The sequence below is a fragment of the Magnolia sinica genome, chromosome 9 (genome assembly GCF_029962835.1).
Source record: "Magnolia sinica isolate HGM2019 chromosome 9, MsV1, whole genome shotgun sequence".
In the NCBI taxonomy this organism is placed as follows: domain Eukaryota; kingdom Viridiplantae; phylum Streptophyta; class Magnoliopsida; order Magnoliales; family Magnoliaceae; genus Magnolia; species Magnolia sinica.
This window is the reverse complement of record NC_080581.1, coordinates 21617633-21636386: the sequence shown is the minus strand read 5'-3', so window position 1 is coordinate 21636386 and position 18754 is coordinate 21617633. Positions and strand designations below refer to the sequence as shown.

The window sequence follows — 18754 nt, the reverse complement described above, 5'->3', positions numbered from 1 at the left end:
ATTCTGTCTCCTCACTACAAATAGGGCATGTGTACTTTCCTCCTGTCCTACAACCAGAAAGATGTCCATATGCTAGAAAATCATGTATTGCCCATAGTAAAATTGCCCTCATTGTGAACATATTCTTACTGTGCGAGTCATATGTCACAGATCCTTCCCACAATTCAAGCAACTCTGCAATCAACGGTTGCAAGTAAACGTCGATGCCATGTCCTGGACCTTTTTTTTTCAAGGATCAAAAGTGTTAACATGGTAAACTCCTTCCGCATGCATAAATGAGGCAGGAGATTATACGTAACAATCATAACAGACCAGCAACTATATGAATTGCTCATATTCCCAAAAGGATTGAATCCATCCGTTGCAAGTCCTAAACGAACGTTACGTGGCTCCGCAGCAAAATCAGCATACTTTTCATCTACAATCTTCCACATAGATGAATCCGCTGGATGACGCATGTAAATATCATCTTGAGCCGACTTTGAATGCCATATCATATTCTCTGCAATCTCTGGTATAGTGTAGAATCTTTTTAACCTCGGCGTTAATGGGAAGTACCTTAGCACCTTACGAGGTACATGTGGGGCGGTTGACCTTACAACACTATTAAATTTCCATCTGCTTGCTCCACATTTTGGACAACACTGCTTATCAACATGGTCCTTCCAGTACAAAATACAATCGTTAGGGCATGCATGTATTGTCTCATATTTCATACCCAATGAACTGATCAGCCTCTTTGCATTATAAGTACTATCTGGCAAAGAGTTCTCATTGGGAAAAATTTTCTTGAGCAAGTTTAATAACTCTGTAAAACTATTGTCTGACCAACAAAACCTAGCCTTCATACTCAGCAACTCCACTGTCACAGACAACTTTGTATGCTCCGGTTTACACGATGGATATAGGGGTTGTTTTGCATCCTCCATTAACTTCCTATACCGAGCCTCATCGCCTAATTCATCATGAGCGTCAATATCATCTCCATTATTAACCTCATCCATACATGCATCTAACTCAATGGGTTGAAAATGACCGAAAGCATCATTCACCAAATCGACCATTCTGGGCAACACCTCATCATTACGATTATTGAAAAATGTACTCGCACCTGTTTCAAGACGTTGTTCCCCATGGAGAAACCACGTCGTGTACGTTTGATCTATGCCATTAAAAACCAAGTGTTCGGAAATGGTTTCTAATGTCATCTTCCCACGCATATTACAACACTTGGCACAAGGACAGATGTGCCAGTCTTCCCCATTTGAATTTTGTTTCACGTACTTTAGAAATGTTACAACACCTTCCATGTATTCAATAGTTAACCTTCCTGCCCGCATCCAGTTCTTGCATGGTGTCATGGAAGCCATCTCTGGTAACATATACATGATGTGTTTAAGTTAGATTACGAATGAGTATGTCTATCTAACTGACTAAATCAGTTGCCCATCCAAGACCAAATAGATTGTAACGCTTTCATTTTCAAATTTAAATGCCTACACCGAAATTCCGGCAGCATCTCCCCATATCTCTCCAGATATATTGATCTTGTATTTAATTCCCACGTCAGGTATCAACACAAAGTGATGATATTTGACAATGGAAATAAATGCAAGAAACATATCCAGAGAGAAAGAGAAATGATGCATAGAAAAGGCAAGTGCATTTGAATTGCTAAAATGAAAGCATTACATTCTATCCGGCATTGAACTCTCCAAACAGGGACAATTTAAGGATTTTTATGCACCAAGGAGCACACTGTATCTATGCCTGGCCACATAAAAACCCTTAAATGGGTAACGGATTGTCTTAATATATATACAATCACATCAAAATTTGTAATCTAAATGAACATAATTCAAAATACAACTCATTTCTAAATGTTGAATCAAAGCAAAAGAACTGGTAACCTGAGTTGTTTTCCTGCAACCAGTCTCACCAGATACCAGCACCACCTGTTCTCCATACATAAACAAATAAACAAAACTCAGAGCATGACATTGAATAACATTGAATCCTCATTTCACCAGTAGTAACAAAAAGAAAATGCTCAATACAGGTGTAACAGGTTTATCCTCCTTTCTTTTTATTAAGCATGGTGATGGGGATATTCTTTTCTAACAGATGGGTGTAATCTAGTTAGTCCCATACATGAAAATAGACATGACCAAAATCTAAAAATCCTAATCAATCTAACAAAATCCAAAATCCAAAATAAGATTCAAAACAAACCAAAATGGATGCCTGAACTGCAAAAACTACACAAGAAGCATCTACATGCATCTACCGACCAGTTACCACCTGTAGTTTCTCCAACAATGCATGACATCGATAAACTTCTGCTTTTGATTTTTCTGTATAACATAAATTAGAAAAGATTCAAGTGACTAAAATTTTTCTATGGATGGTAACTGGCTAAGAAAAGCTAATCACATTATATATAGTAAAAATTAGAAAAGATTCAAGTGACTAAAATTTTCTTATGGATGGTAACTGTCTAAGAACAGTTTAGCCATTTAAAAGATTGTCTTGGATTTCGATTACCTTTACATGGATTTGTATGGCGTTTAAAAGCTGCCTCCCATTTACATTTTTACTAACAATAGCAAATTTCAATAATTGGAACCTAGGTGTTGTTAGTCTGGTAATGTTTGGGGAGGTAATTTGTTAATGCATCCTAACTAAACAATCTCTACATTAGTACATTTATCACATGGGTGTTCATTCCTTGCACCCAGACACGGTCTACTTGAAAGCCCCATGTACCTTTCATGTCATCCACAGGAAACTGGACATACATAGTAATTGAAGGACCCACCATGCTGTTTTAAGTGAGAGTCCCATTTCTAACTGGACCTTATCTTAATGATTGGAAAAGATGTGCACATGAAAATGCTCCCCACAATGCCAAACAACACATGGGCTTGCACCCTTTGTGGCCTAACATGAGAGAGCTACACAAATGCATTCCCCATCTCTCTAATTTATTATATATAGGTAGCCATCTTCACTGCTTCCTACTCAACACAACCACATCCTTTACAATCTAAGATCTACATTTTCATCTCCTTTTTGGTTCTCAAAGTTTTTCATCTAACCCAACGAATCAACCATGATCAACCCCAAGAGGATAGTCGCGATCGCAAGGAAGTGGCAGAAGCTTGCTGCCATAAGGAGGAAGAGAATCTCCGCCTCAAGAGTTGATGTCACTACAGACTGGGAAGCAAAAAAATTGAAGCCGTCAGAAAAAATTGAAGGCTAAGAAGCCGTCAGAAAAAATTTAAGGCTTATGATCTCTCTACTCTATCAGATTTTGTTCCCTCGGTGTCAGATGCTTCTCAGCCACGGCCTCTGCATGAAAAAAATTTGAAACTGAACCACAAATCTAGGCAGAAGCTAGTAGAGAAGGAAAGCAACCAGTTAAGAGCAGTCCTTAACCACCCTGTTTTCCAATCCGACCCGCTATCTGTCATTCATCAGCATCTTGCAAGCACACAGCCTTTGCCAGTAAGCAGCCAGGAGAAACGTTCAGGTAAGACGGACAAAAAGTAGAAGAGAAAACGTTCCAAGGTTTTATCAGGTGGTCAATCAATGGAAACCTAGCTATGAGTTTGCATCTTTTTGGCATTTCAAGTTAACCTATCTTCAAATCAATATGAATGGATGCGTGGTAAGCTATTGAAACAAAAAAAAGGGTATTTGGAGGGCTGTTGTTCTTCTATGATTTTCGTCTCATTTCTGTTGTAGGAACTGACATGTTATTGAGGTAGTGTCAAAAGACGGGGAGAGAGAGAGAGAGAGAGAGAGAGAGAGAGAGAGAGAGCATTACCTGTGTTGGTGAAGAGATCGACAGGAAGAGAGAGGTGGGAGAGATGTCTGCGGCCAGCACTGGGAGAGGAACAGACAGAGTAGAATGAGAGGGAGAGAGAACAGAGGCCTCGTTTTAGGCGGATTGCGGACTGAGTAACTCAGTACCTTAACGCACTGAGTAAACCATGTGGGGACCACCGTTATTTATTTATTTTATCCACTTTGTTAATACATTTTAATAGATAATTTTAAGTCTTGATACCAAAATGGAAGAATATCTAAACCTCAAGTGGACCACACCACAGGAAACAGTTTGTTTGAACCTCTACCACTGAAAAATTCATGGAGGTCATAGAAGTTTTGGATCAAGCTGATGTTTGTTTTTTCTCTTCATCAATGTCTTTGTGATCTTAAGAACAGGTTGGATGACAAATAAACATCACTGTGGGTCCTAGGAAGTTTTCAAAGGTGGAAATCATTATTCCACACTATTTCCTGTGGTATGGTACTCTAGAGCTTTGGATTTACTTAACATTTTGGATCAACCCCTAAAATTAGCGGGAAAAAAGGATGGACGGTGTGGATAAACCACATACATTCACAGTGGGCCCGATTGAGTTTACTCAGTACGATAAACCCGTACTTAGTAGCTCAGTACGCAATCCGATTTCCTAGGGGAGACGGATTGGCTACACGGGCTGGTGGTCGGTGCTCTGTGGGCCCCACCATGATGTACGTGTTTCATCCATTCAGTTCATCCATTTTTACAGATCAATTTATGGCTTTATACAAAAAAATTGATAAGGATATAAATCTTAGGTGGGCCACACCACAGGAAAAAAATAATGAATGGATATTCACCATTAAAATCCTCCTAAGGCCCACTATACTGTTTATTTGAAATCCAATATGTTGATTTGGTCATAAAGACCCAGATGAATGGAAAAAATAAATATCGGCTTGATCCAAAACTTTTATTCGCCCAAAACGTTTTTAATGGTCAAAATTCATTCAAAACTGTTTCCTATAATGTGGTCCACTTGAGATTGAGAAATAATTTATTTTTTTACTTACATCATAAAATGATATATAAAAATATATGGACGGCATGGATGACACACATACATCATGGTGGGCCCCACAGAGCACCAACCACCAGCCAATGGCTAGTGTCAGGGGGAGTAGCCAATCCGCTTTTTCCCTTCATCAGGGGGAGTAGCCAATCCTTTTGGGGGCCATAAAAGTTTTGGAGAAAGCTGATCTTTGTTTTTTCCCTTCATTAGGGCCTGTATGATCTAATCAATAGATTGGATGTCAAATAAATAGTACTGTGGCCCTTAAGAGGATTTTAATGGTGGATATCCAATCAATATTGTTTTCCTATGATGTGGTCCACCTTAGGTTTATATCCCTATCATTTTTTTGATCAAGCCCTAAAATGATCGGTAAAAATGGATGAACATAATGGATGAAATACATACATCATGGTGGGGCCTACATAGCACCGAATACTAGCCAACGGGTGGGTGGCAGGGGAGTAGCCAATTCGTTCCCATCCATACTGGTATTTGTGGTGTGGTCCATTTAATCTTTGGAAATGATTCATTTTTGGAATAATTCTTTGAAATGATCTCGAAAAATGGATGAACGGTGTGGGTTGATCCCAAATTTTCGGTAAATCCAAAGCTCAAGTGGACCATGCCACACGAAACAATGTGGAATAATGATTTCCACCATTGATACCTTCCTTCGGCCCACAGTAACGTTAATTTATTTGCCATCCAACCTATTCATAATATCAAATATACATGAATGAAGAGAAAACACAAACATTAGCTTGATCCAAAACTTCTATGGCCTCCATGAATTTTTCAATGGTAGAGGTTCAATCACACTATTTCCTGTGGTGTGGTCCACTTGAGCTTTGGATATGCTTCCTTTTTGTTCTTTAGACCTCAAATTATCTGATAACATGGATAAACAGAATGGATAAAATAAATAAATAACGGTGGACCCCACAAAGTTTACTTTGGTAAAGGTAATGAGTAACTCACCTTAATGTAGAGGGGTTTCTTTAAAACATTCATAATCATATATTAGGCTTGCCTTAATGTGATTCACATATCCAACCCACTCATTATGTGTGTCCCACTTGGATGAGGGGTCAGACCAAGTTTTAGCTGCATCCAAAACTCATTTGGGCCCCACCAACTGCTTTTATATTTTTTATGATGTCTTGACATGGTTTTATATGGTATGGTCCACCTGAGTTTCATTTACGGATGATTTTTGAGATAACTCATAACCTAAAGGGGACACATTAAATGCACGGTGTTGATGTTCGACACACATCATGATGGGGCCCACAAAACTTATCAACATCAATTCGTAGGTTCTCGCGAGGTCAATAAATTGGGTCACAATTTTGACAATAATATTTAGCCCATTTTATATGTATAGTCCATTCACTCTATTTTATTGATCAATACCCTCAATTTGACTAGTTACTCACCTCAATCAAGCTAGCTACATGTGAGAAAGGTGTTGGGAATACAAGATTGATCAACAATTTGAGTGAAATTTGATTTAAACATATGAAGTTATTTACTCTTCAATCTGGACTAATTCGATTGTCCAAAAACGGTTAAATGTTCAATTAGTGGATGTGCCTAGTAATTTATTAAAAAATATTTTTTTTTCAAAGATAAATATCAATTTCCATTCAAAATTTACATTTTTTTTCAAAATGTATATTTTTTTACTCTTAATTTTTCTTTGAAAACTTTTAACAAAATATCATTTTTAATATAAAATATTTCAAAAAAATAAATTAAAATACAAATTCTGAATTTTTATTTTCAAAATATCTTAAATTTTCACAATTTTTAATTTTTTTCCAAAAAATTCCAAAATGCCAATTTTTTTTCTCTAAAAGCATCATGTTGTTTTCAACTTTTCAATTTTTTTTTTTAAATTATATATATTTTTTCAAAATCTTAGTGTTTTTATAAATAACTTTTTCTTTTAATTTCGAATTTTGAACATTTTCAATTATTTTTCAAAATCACAAAATTTTTCAACTTATTTATTTTTTGTTTCAAAATGTTTGTTTTTTGATAAAGTATCGATTTTTTAATATCGTCTTATTTTTAAAATTTTCAATTCTTTTTCACTTCTCCATTTTTTTTTAAAGCATTTTATTCGAAATTGTCAATTTTAATTGAACTTCACAATTTATTTTTATTTTTTTCAAATTTCAAACTCTCATTTTCTTTTTTAAAATATTTTCATTTTTCAACATTGTGAAAATTTTTACATTTTTAAAAATATTTTTAATTTTCTTTTTCAGAATATTATTTTTTCTCAAAATCAAATGCTTTTTTTTCCAATTTATTAACTTTATTAAATATTCTTTTTTGTTCCCACAAAATAGATTTTTATTAAATCACAATTTCTTTTTTTTCAAAATCTAATTTTTTTCTCAAACATTGTTAAATTCTTTAAACTTCTCAATATTCTTTTTCATGTGATATTACAAATCATTTAAATATTAGTTTAAAATTAAAAAATTAAAATTAAAATTCCACTCATTTGATATAAAAACAAAATAAATTCTTTTTGCATTCAATTAATTGTTAAAAAATAATCTTAGATACAAATATGTACAATTAAACTACTGAAATTATATTAAAAAACAATTATTAGACTATAAAAAAACTTAATTTTCCACCATATTCTTAAAAAAATGAAAAAACAAATAATGTTTAGGCAAAAGTCCTTTTACGACGAACCTGATCCGTCGCAAAATCAACTGAAAAGCCTGCCATTTGGTATTTTGGGCAGGAATTTGCAACTGTTCGTTTTTCGTCGCCAAATCAAAATTTGCGACGAATTTCGTCCGTCGCCTAGTTACGACGGTCAAAAATCCGTCGTAAATACGTCGTAAATCAGATTTTAGCGACTGATTTTGGTCCGTCGCTAAATTTTACGACGTTTGGCCTACAGATTCGAGAGAATCTTAGCGATGGACTTTTTTCGGTAGCGACGGATTAAATCCGTCGTTAAACCAAGAGATTTTTGCGACGGGCGAAGTCCGTCGCAAAAATACGTCGCAAATTGGCCATTTTGGCGTAGTGTGCAATATTCCACTTCTTGGAATCAAAATCAAATAGAGCTTGCCTAACTTAATTTAATTTAAAATCAATTAGAACTTAGAACCATTTCAAAGTGAGTATTGGACAATTGAACTTCTATATTCGAATTTATACTCCGATTGGTTCTTCCGGGCTGCTACAAAATGAGAAATCCAGGTATTTTTACATTATTATAAATTTCCTTATTTTGGTTTCTTTTGAGATTAAGCTAGAAAAATCTCATTGTGTTGGTTATCTGAGGAGAGCCAGAAAACTCAGAGGTTAGGGTTTTTGAATTGTGTAAGCCAATTTAAAAGACAATTGTGAATGTTTTAGGTGAACCTGAGAAACCTATTTTCATAATGAACGCTAATATCCCCTGTGTGAGGATATTAGGAGTGGAGTAGCAAGCTGTGTGGCTGTTGTTTAACAGTTGGTGAACACACAAGCGAACCACTATAGCTCTTTTTGTTTTGTGGATGTGTGATTTATTTTCTATATCTTTTATCATTCAAGTTTATGGGATATATGTGTGGATGTGAATGTTGTAATATTTAAATTTCAAGCATTGTGGGGAATGTTATAATAGTTTAGAATTTATTTCTTATTTTTTATTTTATTTACTTTTAGTTTGAGTTTTTGATATTCAAATTATTCTAGTAAGGTTGTCCTGCCATAAACCCTTAGTTTTTATGGTGCAAGGTTGTCCTTCAAATAGCATTGGTATCAATCTCTCTATTTGAGGTTGCTTTACATTTCTGTATTTTGATTGGTTTATAGTGTTATCTTTACTTTATTCATTTATATTCCGCTGTTAAAGTTTTAATTTGGCAGAGTCCTATTCACCCCCTCCCCCCTCTAGGACATATAGCTAGGCCTTTTCACTATGAACAATATATAGACCAATGTTTTGATCAATTTGATGTGCACATTACCCAACTAAAGGCCTCCATTGGAACAAATCCCAGCATTGGGGTAGATGTCCAATCTCAGGCAGGTAGCTAGGAGGATAGACCAATGAATGGAGGTAGCCAAATAATCAGTCATGGGCATGCACCCGTGCATCCACCACAAGAGTCAAGACCACTATTTTGAGGGGCACAACACGTATAGCCTTGTGCCTAGAGAGAGTACCCCAGAGACTAGTATAGAGTTACTCACTGAGGCCATTCCGGTAGTAGATAAGTTTCTTGATGTCTTTCCTGATGATCTACTGGATGAGTCTCCCCCTGGGAGGGATATAGAGCACACCAAAACATGAGACACCGTAATACCTATAACCGAGTTTGCGTTTAATAGTTCTGTCGATAGGTCCACAGGTCTCAGTCCTTATGAAGTCATTACTAGTTATAAACCTGAGAAACCTATTGATCTTGTCCCTATGTCACTGTCTCATAGGCCATCAGAGCCTGCCGAGTCTTTTGTGCATCACATTCATTCATGGCATGAAGAAATCGGGCAGAAGATCACTACTAGTAATGAACATTACAAATTTTCTACATACCAGCATAAATGTTTCAAAGAATTCAATGTAAAGAACTCTATGATGGTCCGCATCAGGCCCGAACGGTATCCTCTGGGGGCCGTTCATAAGTTACACGCGCGTAGCGCTAGACCTGTCAAAATTATAAAATAAAAAAATCTCAATGCGCATGTGGTAAATCTTTCACCCTGCATAGGAATTAGTTTCACGTTTAATGTGAAAGATCTAGTTGCATTTCAAGGGGCCATTAATGCATTGTCTAGCCTTTCGCCCAACCATCCTGATTCATCAGACCTTTCCATTGATCTATGGCTCCCTCCTAACCTATTTTTTCAGCCTCTACCTCCCATACATATCCGTCCCGATTCATCTTCCTATCCCTCCTGACCCATTTTTCTAACCTCTACCTCCCATACCTACCTGTCCCGACCCATTTTCTCAGCCTCTACCTCTCATACCTACCTGTCTTGACCCATCTTCCCAGCTATTACGTCCCATACCTACCTTTCTCGACCCATTTTCTCAGCCTCTACCTCACATACCTACCATTCACACACCTAGAGAGGAAATAGAGGATATTCTGGACCATCCGATAATATCTACGTCGGACGACGGGTTTCAGAAGTACCTGGTTAAATGGAAGTCACGCCCAGCTTCAGACAGCACGTGGCTCACTGAGGAGGAGTTTCAGAGACTTGATCCTGACATCCTGGATCGGTTCAAGAGTTTTATTTCGTCAGTGGCAAAATCCTCGCAGCCGGGGAGTAATGGGGACATCATGCGCACACCACCCCCCACGCACGTACGTACGTAGAAAGAGGGCCCCACCATCGATCTGGCTCGATGACAACGTCCAGGGAGGGCCTCCTAGCTAGAAGACGAAGTTTTGGTTCAAAAGGGTGGACCCAATAGTCAAGAAAATCCCATTATGGGATCTCATGATCATGGCCCACTCATCGGATTGATGTTATATTTTAGGTTTTTCTTATTGTTATTATTTAGAACATCGTGAATGCTTTGTATTTCTTTGTTTAGTTTTTATTTTAGTTTACTTCACCGCCAAGTAATAGGTTGTGCACATGGTGCGAGTTTTGGGGTATAGGATTTTTCTTATAAATAGGTACCACTTGTAGTTTTTTTCATTCATTTAAGTTTAATAAAAATTATTGCTTTATTTTTCTGCTCTCTTCGTGAGTTGTGGAAGAATTCAAAAGTGGGTGCGAAGCCCTCCCTTCTTCGAATGGCTAACTACCGTGGTGCGAAGCCACATCTATCTCCATCTGCCCCTACCATCTTCCATCCATATCTCTCATCTTCTATCATCATTATTACTTTGAATTTCTAAGCTTTTGCAACTATTCATCCCCCTACAGCCACTCTTCAAAATCTGGACCTGTAGGAGGGCTGAAACTTCAGCAGAGCACTACGCCTCGACCTTTCGTCGGATCGTCGTCAAACTTGGAGGGATTGGAGGTCTCCCTTGGCTGACCAAGGCCTGTGTATCACTTTGGGAAGGCGGCTTCCATCACACGTGCAGCGAGCCCACCCGCGCACGTGCGTCAGCACCGGGTCACCATCTGCACGCAGGAGCTTTCTCCGAGTCAGGTTTTCTTCATTTCATTCATATTTCCTAAACCCTAACCTTAGTTTGCATTAACCCTAATTTATTTTTCCTTTTTTTCACCCTAGGGTTCCTTGAATTGAAATTGAAAAATCCCTTGGATTAGGGGCTGATTTTTATGCATGTGTGGTTGATTTCTATTTCCCTTCAACATTGTTTGGTTTATAATTTTTATTGGTCCAGTCCTAGCCTATGTCAGCCTGGACCCGTATAGATTCTCCTTTTTAATTGAATGATTTGGACTGTCATGTGGAATGTAGAATTTGTGTAACTGTTTCTGAATTAGTATGATCTAAGCCTGAATTCTTACATCTCATACTTAAATTTCCTATCCTGCATCAGTCTCTCTTCCAAATATTTTATTTCTATGGGGCGTGACTATTAATTTATTGGGGCCCAATGCAATGTTTATGTACGATCCACTATAACCATTGGCTGTTAAGTCCAATATTAGGCCTAGAGATATGCACTAAAGAAAATAGTTAATGAGAGAGACATCCACCCTTAATTTTAAAGGGCCAAACATTATACTTAAATGAAAATCCAATCCAACCAGTATATTGTTGAAAAAAGTGACGGGTTGTCGAACAAAGTGACCTGGTTCCACTAAACGAACTGACGAGGTTACAATATAGAGTAACGGTATTCACTAGATAAAGTGACGAGGTTATAATACAAAGTGATGATATTCACTAGACAAAATGACATGGTTGCTAAATAGAGTGACAGTGTTGATGGACAATGTGACGAGATTTCACTAGATAAGATAAAGTGAAAGGGATGCTAGACAAAGGGACAAGGTTTTTGTAGACAAAGTGACGGGATTACTGAATAAAGTGACGGGATTCCATTAGATAAGGAAACGGGGTTGCCAAGTAAATTGAAAAGAGCATCCAATCAGCCAGGTGTTAACCAGAGCAATCTTGGAGATGGCCCTCTTTAGCTAAAATTTGATAAAATAAAAATATGAAGAAATTAAAAATAAACTCTACCAGAAAGATGGTCAAAGGCTACTGATGAAAGCCATAGCTAAATATTTATTGCTACAAATTAGATCCGTAGCTAATTAATCCTTAAGGTTCCACTAAACCTGATTAATCCTTAGACCTCAAGACATGAGAGGGCTTAAGGTCTTGATTACATGTGAGTTGGCTTGCTTTCCAAGGTCATCATGTGGCAATTTCCAGATTGAATTTGTGCATTCATGCCATGTTTACCATGGACAGGACTCTTAACTGAAAGAATGTTAAGTTTAATCTGGATTGAATTGTCAAATGGGTGTCCCTGGATCTGGTCACGGATCAGGTAAGGTTGGCCAGTTGAGTATATAGAATTTTATACAAACCAAACACTGCTCACTTTGCCATGCATTTAGTTGTTTAAAAATCTATCATCTTATCCATTTAAGTAAAGTCAAGGTTGAACCAATCTAACCATTAGTTGGACCTGTTTGGAAACAGGACAAGGCCCCATCTAGGTTTTATGACATTGGGATGAACTTTGTAAAATTGGAATGACCAGGGAAGAACAACCCCACTAAACAGTAATTTGAAATGCACAACATCCATCAAGCACGGTTTTTTTTTTCCAATGACTAAGATGATCTTGAATCGAGTCGAAACATGGCCATGGCAGGGGATAATGATGAACTGTGTGTTCTTTGTACCATGAGCATCCATTGCTAGGTCACCAGATTTCATGGACAATACACACATAAAAGCGATGAACCAAGAATGAGACTGGAAGCTTCTCCAAAACTCAAACTATGATGGAGAATTAGTTACAATAGCACCCCTTCTCCATCTAAACTATTTCCATCTCTATCAACATCTTGAACCAGCTTCTTGACCAGTTAATTCATTGAGCACAAGCAGCATTTTTTTTTATCTAATTTCATTTAGATAAGTACTTGAGCATAAAAATAAAATCATAAACAATCTCATTACCAGTCTACAATCATTAACATATGTAGCTCTAAATAACCTTGTAAAACCTGATAGTATGTACGAAAAGGCAATGGTCTTGCCAACACAAATTCTGAAGAGAATGGAACAAGCGAAAAAACCTGCTTATGAAAATCTTTCGTAACACAAGAACACTTGCAGTGATATCCTTACATATAATTCTTGGCTCCGTTTATGCTTATGAGCTCATGCGCCACTTCCTTCATTGTGGGCCTTTCCTCCCCTTTTGGTTTAACACAGCTTAAAGCAAGCTCTACCCAAGCTATCAGTTGCTCCATCTTTTTGTCGGTCTCAATGATGGCCTTCAAATCCAGGCCAAGCCATTCCTCTTTAATGGAAAAAATTACCAGATCTGAAAATGAAGCACCTCTATCACCTGTCCTCTTCCAGTCATAAGCCTTCTTTCCAGTAAAAAGATTAAGCAAGAGCTCCCCAAAGCTATAAACGTTGCTCTTTTCTGTCAATTTGCCTGTGCATATGTTCCTTCAATCTTCTCTAATTCTATACTTATTTCTTCAGCAGACCCTTACCTGCAGAAATAGGATAAAGTATTGAAATTATTAGAATGGAGGCATGAAGAAATTATGGATAAAGTGCAATTCCAAAGTCCAATCAAAGATCATAAAATTCTTGAAATTCTTTTTGAAGCTTGCTGATGCATTTTTTAGAATTAGACCATGATGCAAATGAGAAACCACAACCAGAGATTGTGAATATACATGTTGGATTTGAGTATAAAAATCAGCAATGATCTCCAAAACTAACCATGTGCAGGGTTTCAAAAGAAGATAAGACTTGGAAGCCTGTCAATCTCTATTGAAACATTGAAATAAGTTGTTCCATGTCCACCTTCAATTTAGCAAAGTCAGCAACAAACTTACCAGTCTTATAGAGTATTTGTGAGTCAATTAAATTGATCGGAAACAAACAAAACTATGATAAGAGTTTGGAGTTGGTGCACAAGGCGCAACTAAACCCAGTCTAGCAGCAAAGCCAGAAAGTTGATTTTAGCTCAATCGGTGAGTTTTGAACCTATGGCAAACTTTCTTCACGAACATTAAACTCGAAAAGACATTATTTCAAAGGGAAACAACAATAGCACGAAGGATTATACCTCCACAAATTTCAATTTGAAATCAAGGCTTCCAAAATGTTGCGCAAGCTCATACTCATCTCAAAGGTATTCCAATATCTGGGCATAGTTTGCATCATGCCAAGCAATTTCAGATTTCAACAATGAGAGTAAACATGCATGAGATGCATCCAATTATGTGCTAGCTTATAATTCTAATTCGATAATTTTGGAAGTCAATTCAGAAAACTGGTATTTTGATTTTGCAGTCCAAGTGAACTATCAGGAGAATTTTGCTAGGTTGGTCATGTAATAGGTCAATTTTGGACTCAAGAGGCCAGGCCAATTAAAAGGAGTTGGTTGAGCTGCAAGTAGATCAATAAGTTCTCAAGATTTTACATTACTTTGAGCATACAGTTCTTGGAAAATGAAATTGTGTTAAGGACTCTCACTGTAGATCAATTGTACCTCTAACTTATTATATAACAATGACTTGAAATTTTGAGACACTTTTTATAACCTCTAGTAGTTGATCAGAAGTTATAAGAATGATATTTTTTTGCTTTTTAATAACCTACAAAAGAAAAGAGAAGAATCCTATATGTATCATACCATCATGGCTCAGTAGTCCATGTCTGGTATGGGCATCTTATAGTAGTTTAAAGAGTTAAATCCCTTGATAGTTGCATTCCTAGAGCAAATAACTGAAGCAGAAACTGTGAAAGCTCACCACTTAATTTGCACATTCTCAAGAAAGCACATTAATATAATAGAAAAGCCCACAATTAATTAAAAACCAAGACAAACTTCTCCATATGACCATGCCTGGAGCATCCAATACCACAGTGGTTGAAATTCATAGAAAAAAGAAAATTGTAGCAGCATCAAAACTTTAAATGGAAAAGGAAGCAGGAGTGGCATCTTGAGCAGAAAGTTCCTGTAGATAAGCTCATATCACTTAACGTGTTGTGCTTAAGACTAAAGAAGTGGGCATAGAATCCCTGAAAATTCATCAATTAGCACCCACATGCTTCTGCAAAGAATGATCACAAAATGCAAGCCTACAACAAAAATGCAAGCCTACAACACAAAATGCAAAGAAGAAGAAGAAGAAGAAGAAGAAGAAGCAACCAAAAGTTTATGGATGATACTGCCTTTGGAAGTCTTGTCCATGATATTTCTAGTTCAGCAGCCACTTTTTCTGTTTAACCAAAGGTTGTGCTAACATAGTGAAAGGTAAAATGTACCCTTTCAAGTTTCTTTCCTTGAAAAGGGTTCCATGTCTATTACTTACAAGCCATGCATAATCTATATTTCTGATTCATGTCAACCACTAGGCCCTTTTCATCTAATGGATCCTATGGATTGCTTTACTTCTCAAAAGTTGGGAGTGGTGGAAGTAACCTAATAGCTAAATTATGGATTTTTTATGATTATAAATCTTTCCAACAAAAAACGTGTTATCACTATAAGAAAACTGGCCTTTATCGGCGGTTAAAGGTCAGAAAAACTTCCAGTAAAGGATTTACCGGTGGTCAGGTAACCACCGATAAATGTTGCGTCGATAAAGGCTTTACTGGCAATCAGGGACCTTTACCAATGGTTGTGCTAGACGCCCCTACATCGTAAGTTTTTCAGAAAATGGTCAAAAGCTACGGGTTAAATCCATAGCCATATAACTTAAGGCTTCCAAATATCCGTAGCCATAGAGAAAATCTTTCTTATAAGAAAATAAAAAATAAATAAAGAAGGAAAAATAATAATAATAAAAGAAAAGAAAAGAAAAGGTGACATGGTCCCGTGCCCTGCCAAGTAGTTTGCACTCATCTATCACATCTTCAATAGTCATGTCTTGGGATGCTTTGAAATTAGATTCCATTAGCAATATGAGCTTCTCCCATTTTCATAGCCATCTCCCTTTTCTCATAATAGCTTGCACTTCTTTATCCATTTCCCTTCTCCTCATGTTATCTTTTGTGGGCAAAAGCCTGCAGTTTGATCAAGCATATCCACCAACCCATATTGAACACCTATTCGGAAGGAAGAAAGTGTTAACTTATCAAATAAGGAAAGAATAACTTAAACTTTCATAATCTTATGCAAATGATCCAGCCATACTCTCAGAATCATTAAACAACTCTTCTAAATTGTAAACAGAGCTATGTTTGGAGAGTGTGGAAATCCTGGTCCTCATTGAGGAGAATGGAATGTCAAACTAACTAGAATTGGTGAGTCGGCCCATTTCTTCGAAGGAAAGAAATAGCAGTATAGACATTCAAGCCAAAGGTCATTCTACTCCATTTAAATTTATGAAATCGCAATACCACCCTATTTGACAGTCATGAACAAACGTGTAAGAAAAGAAAATGGATGGATTGCAAATGTTTACTTATTGCGGCTTCAATGTTTGCAGGAGATTCATCATTAGGACTTGAAAGCATGGAAATAATACTTAAAACAATGCTTTCAACATGCACATCCAAAACACCTCGATTAGAGATGCCATAATATTCACAAGCTACCATATCGAAAAAGAAGAAAGTCTTGCACAAATCTAACCAGGGTTAAGCAAAGGAAGAATGCACAACTGAGTTTTTCTATTATATTCCAGGCCCAAGAGATAATATTGAAACAAAAGGAACCATCTGAAAACAGGATAAACAAGCCAATGTTCAATTGGTATTTTATAAACCTTACTAACTTACAAATCTGTTGTAATTTATCAAACAGAATGACAATTGTTCCACGGCCAATATTCAATAAAAAAAAAGACAGTTGTTTCATGGCAAATGTTCAAGAAATCATGATGGAAATTACATTCAATTGTGAGAATTTCATGCCCATACATATCAATGTCATGAAATTCTAATAATAGAGATTCCAACACCATTTGAAATGCATGTATAATACCATCAATGGTGATGCCCACCATATCAACTAGACTAAAACGTGTTTTACTTATTAGAATTTCTTGCGAAAGCAAGAGTTTCATCCCCTCCACAAGCATCAATAGGAAGAATTACACAATCAACATCACTTGCCAATATGCAGCCATGATCCGACGATCCAAACTTCCTCATTTTGTACTGGGGTGCACAGCTCAGCCCAGCTAGAACACATGGCAAGAATGTGTATCCTATCTATTACAAAGATTCAAAATTCATGAGAGATTGAAAGAAAAAAAAAAAAAAAAAAAACACAAGTAATGCTTTTAGTTTGTGCTTAGATGCTTGATTGAATTGAATTCAAATACTTCAATTAAATAAAGCAGAAATGGTAAATTTGGTAATGAAATAGCTATCCCCAAATCGGAATTTGACTGAAAAGCTTAGAATTGTAAGTAGAGGTTGATCATTGTCATGAACTAAAATGGGCCAACCTCCATTTTGGTCATTTCTTGTTAACTGAAATGGATTATCACAATTAAGTCCAACTGAGCATCCAAACATGAAACCTCACCGAACAAGATCTGCATTTCTCCAAAATGACCTATGTAGCTAATATGAAGAAATTGATATCTTGGACATGCATACAAAATAAAGATCCTAGAGGGGCACATCAATAATGAAAATCAGAGAAAATCCAATTTGGCACATCTAAACGCAACTAAATTAGCTTGTAGATGCTTAGTTTGGCTACATTGCAGTTGACTGCACTACTGAATTGGATTGTGATAGTACAATGGAGAGAAAACTAGTCCTCAAACTACAATTAGGCACATTTCAAGTCTAACTTGGAAGTAACAAAATCAAAGTTTGGAGCCTATTCTATCAATATGAATACTAAGGAAGGTGTTCCAAACCAGACTTAACATTCCTTGATACTCAACCCAAATATCTGGGATTGTTCTAAACCGGACCTAACATGACATAAACTTGCTCAACATGAACCCAACACGATTTCAAATTGGGTTGGTGTTACAAACGGATGGTAACAACTAAATGATTGTTCATAGTTGGTTATGTTTGGTTTGTATAAGGCTGGTCATGGGCCCGATGAGCATTGAATCCCTTGAAGCGTAGAAAATCTACCTAACCTACAACCCATAAAATGAGAGAAGACCATAAATGAAGGGACTAAGAAAGGGAAATGGAAATCAATCAGTATATTGAAATGAACAATCATATAACTTAATAGAGTTTAAAGAATTAAAATTTCAATATATGAATCCATGTTTCTAAAGTTACTTAATCAAGCCTACAGTTACAAGATGATAAGAGAACAAATCAACCAAAGTAGATTTGGGGCTTATAAAGAATTATGTTCCAACTAGATTCCTAGATTACTATTAGATGAAGAAATTGCAGAAAAATTCTTACTTGAAGGTGACTATGGACACCCAACATGAAGTCGTGAAAATGGATTCGCTTTTTCCTCCAGTTAGATGGCCTATGGAAAGAGAATGGAAGTATTAGATGTCACTAATCCATTGAGTGGATAAACATATAGTTTTATGGCTCAGATTTCAATTTCCTTGCAACTTAACCATAACAAACAACCCATTTGGGATATTAAATCAAGATCTAAAACTACCATGAAATATTCATTAAGGAGAATTAAGCCTCCTGTTTACTCTACAAATCAAAATAGGAATAAATTTTCTCATTGATGTTGACATTCTTCAAGTTCATGCAGGTATAATCATCAACATATATGTAAGAACTAGAACCT

At 36.6% G+C, this 18754-nt stretch overlaps 1 long non-coding RNA gene across 1 annotated transcript; it reads right to left on the bottom strand.

Annotated features, from left to right (window-relative positions):
- Positions 1–16476: 16476 nt before the first annotated feature.
- On the bottom strand, positions 16477–18305 carry LOC131256166 (uncharacterized). The gene is made up of 3 exons (XR_009176611.1): positions 17891–18305; positions 17033–17223; positions 16477–16546 (listed from the first exon to the last, which is right to left on the bottom strand). It is a non-coding gene; the product is annotated as an uncharacterized LOC131256166 (long non-coding RNA).
- Between the last annotated feature and the right edge of the window lie 449 nt (positions 18306–18754).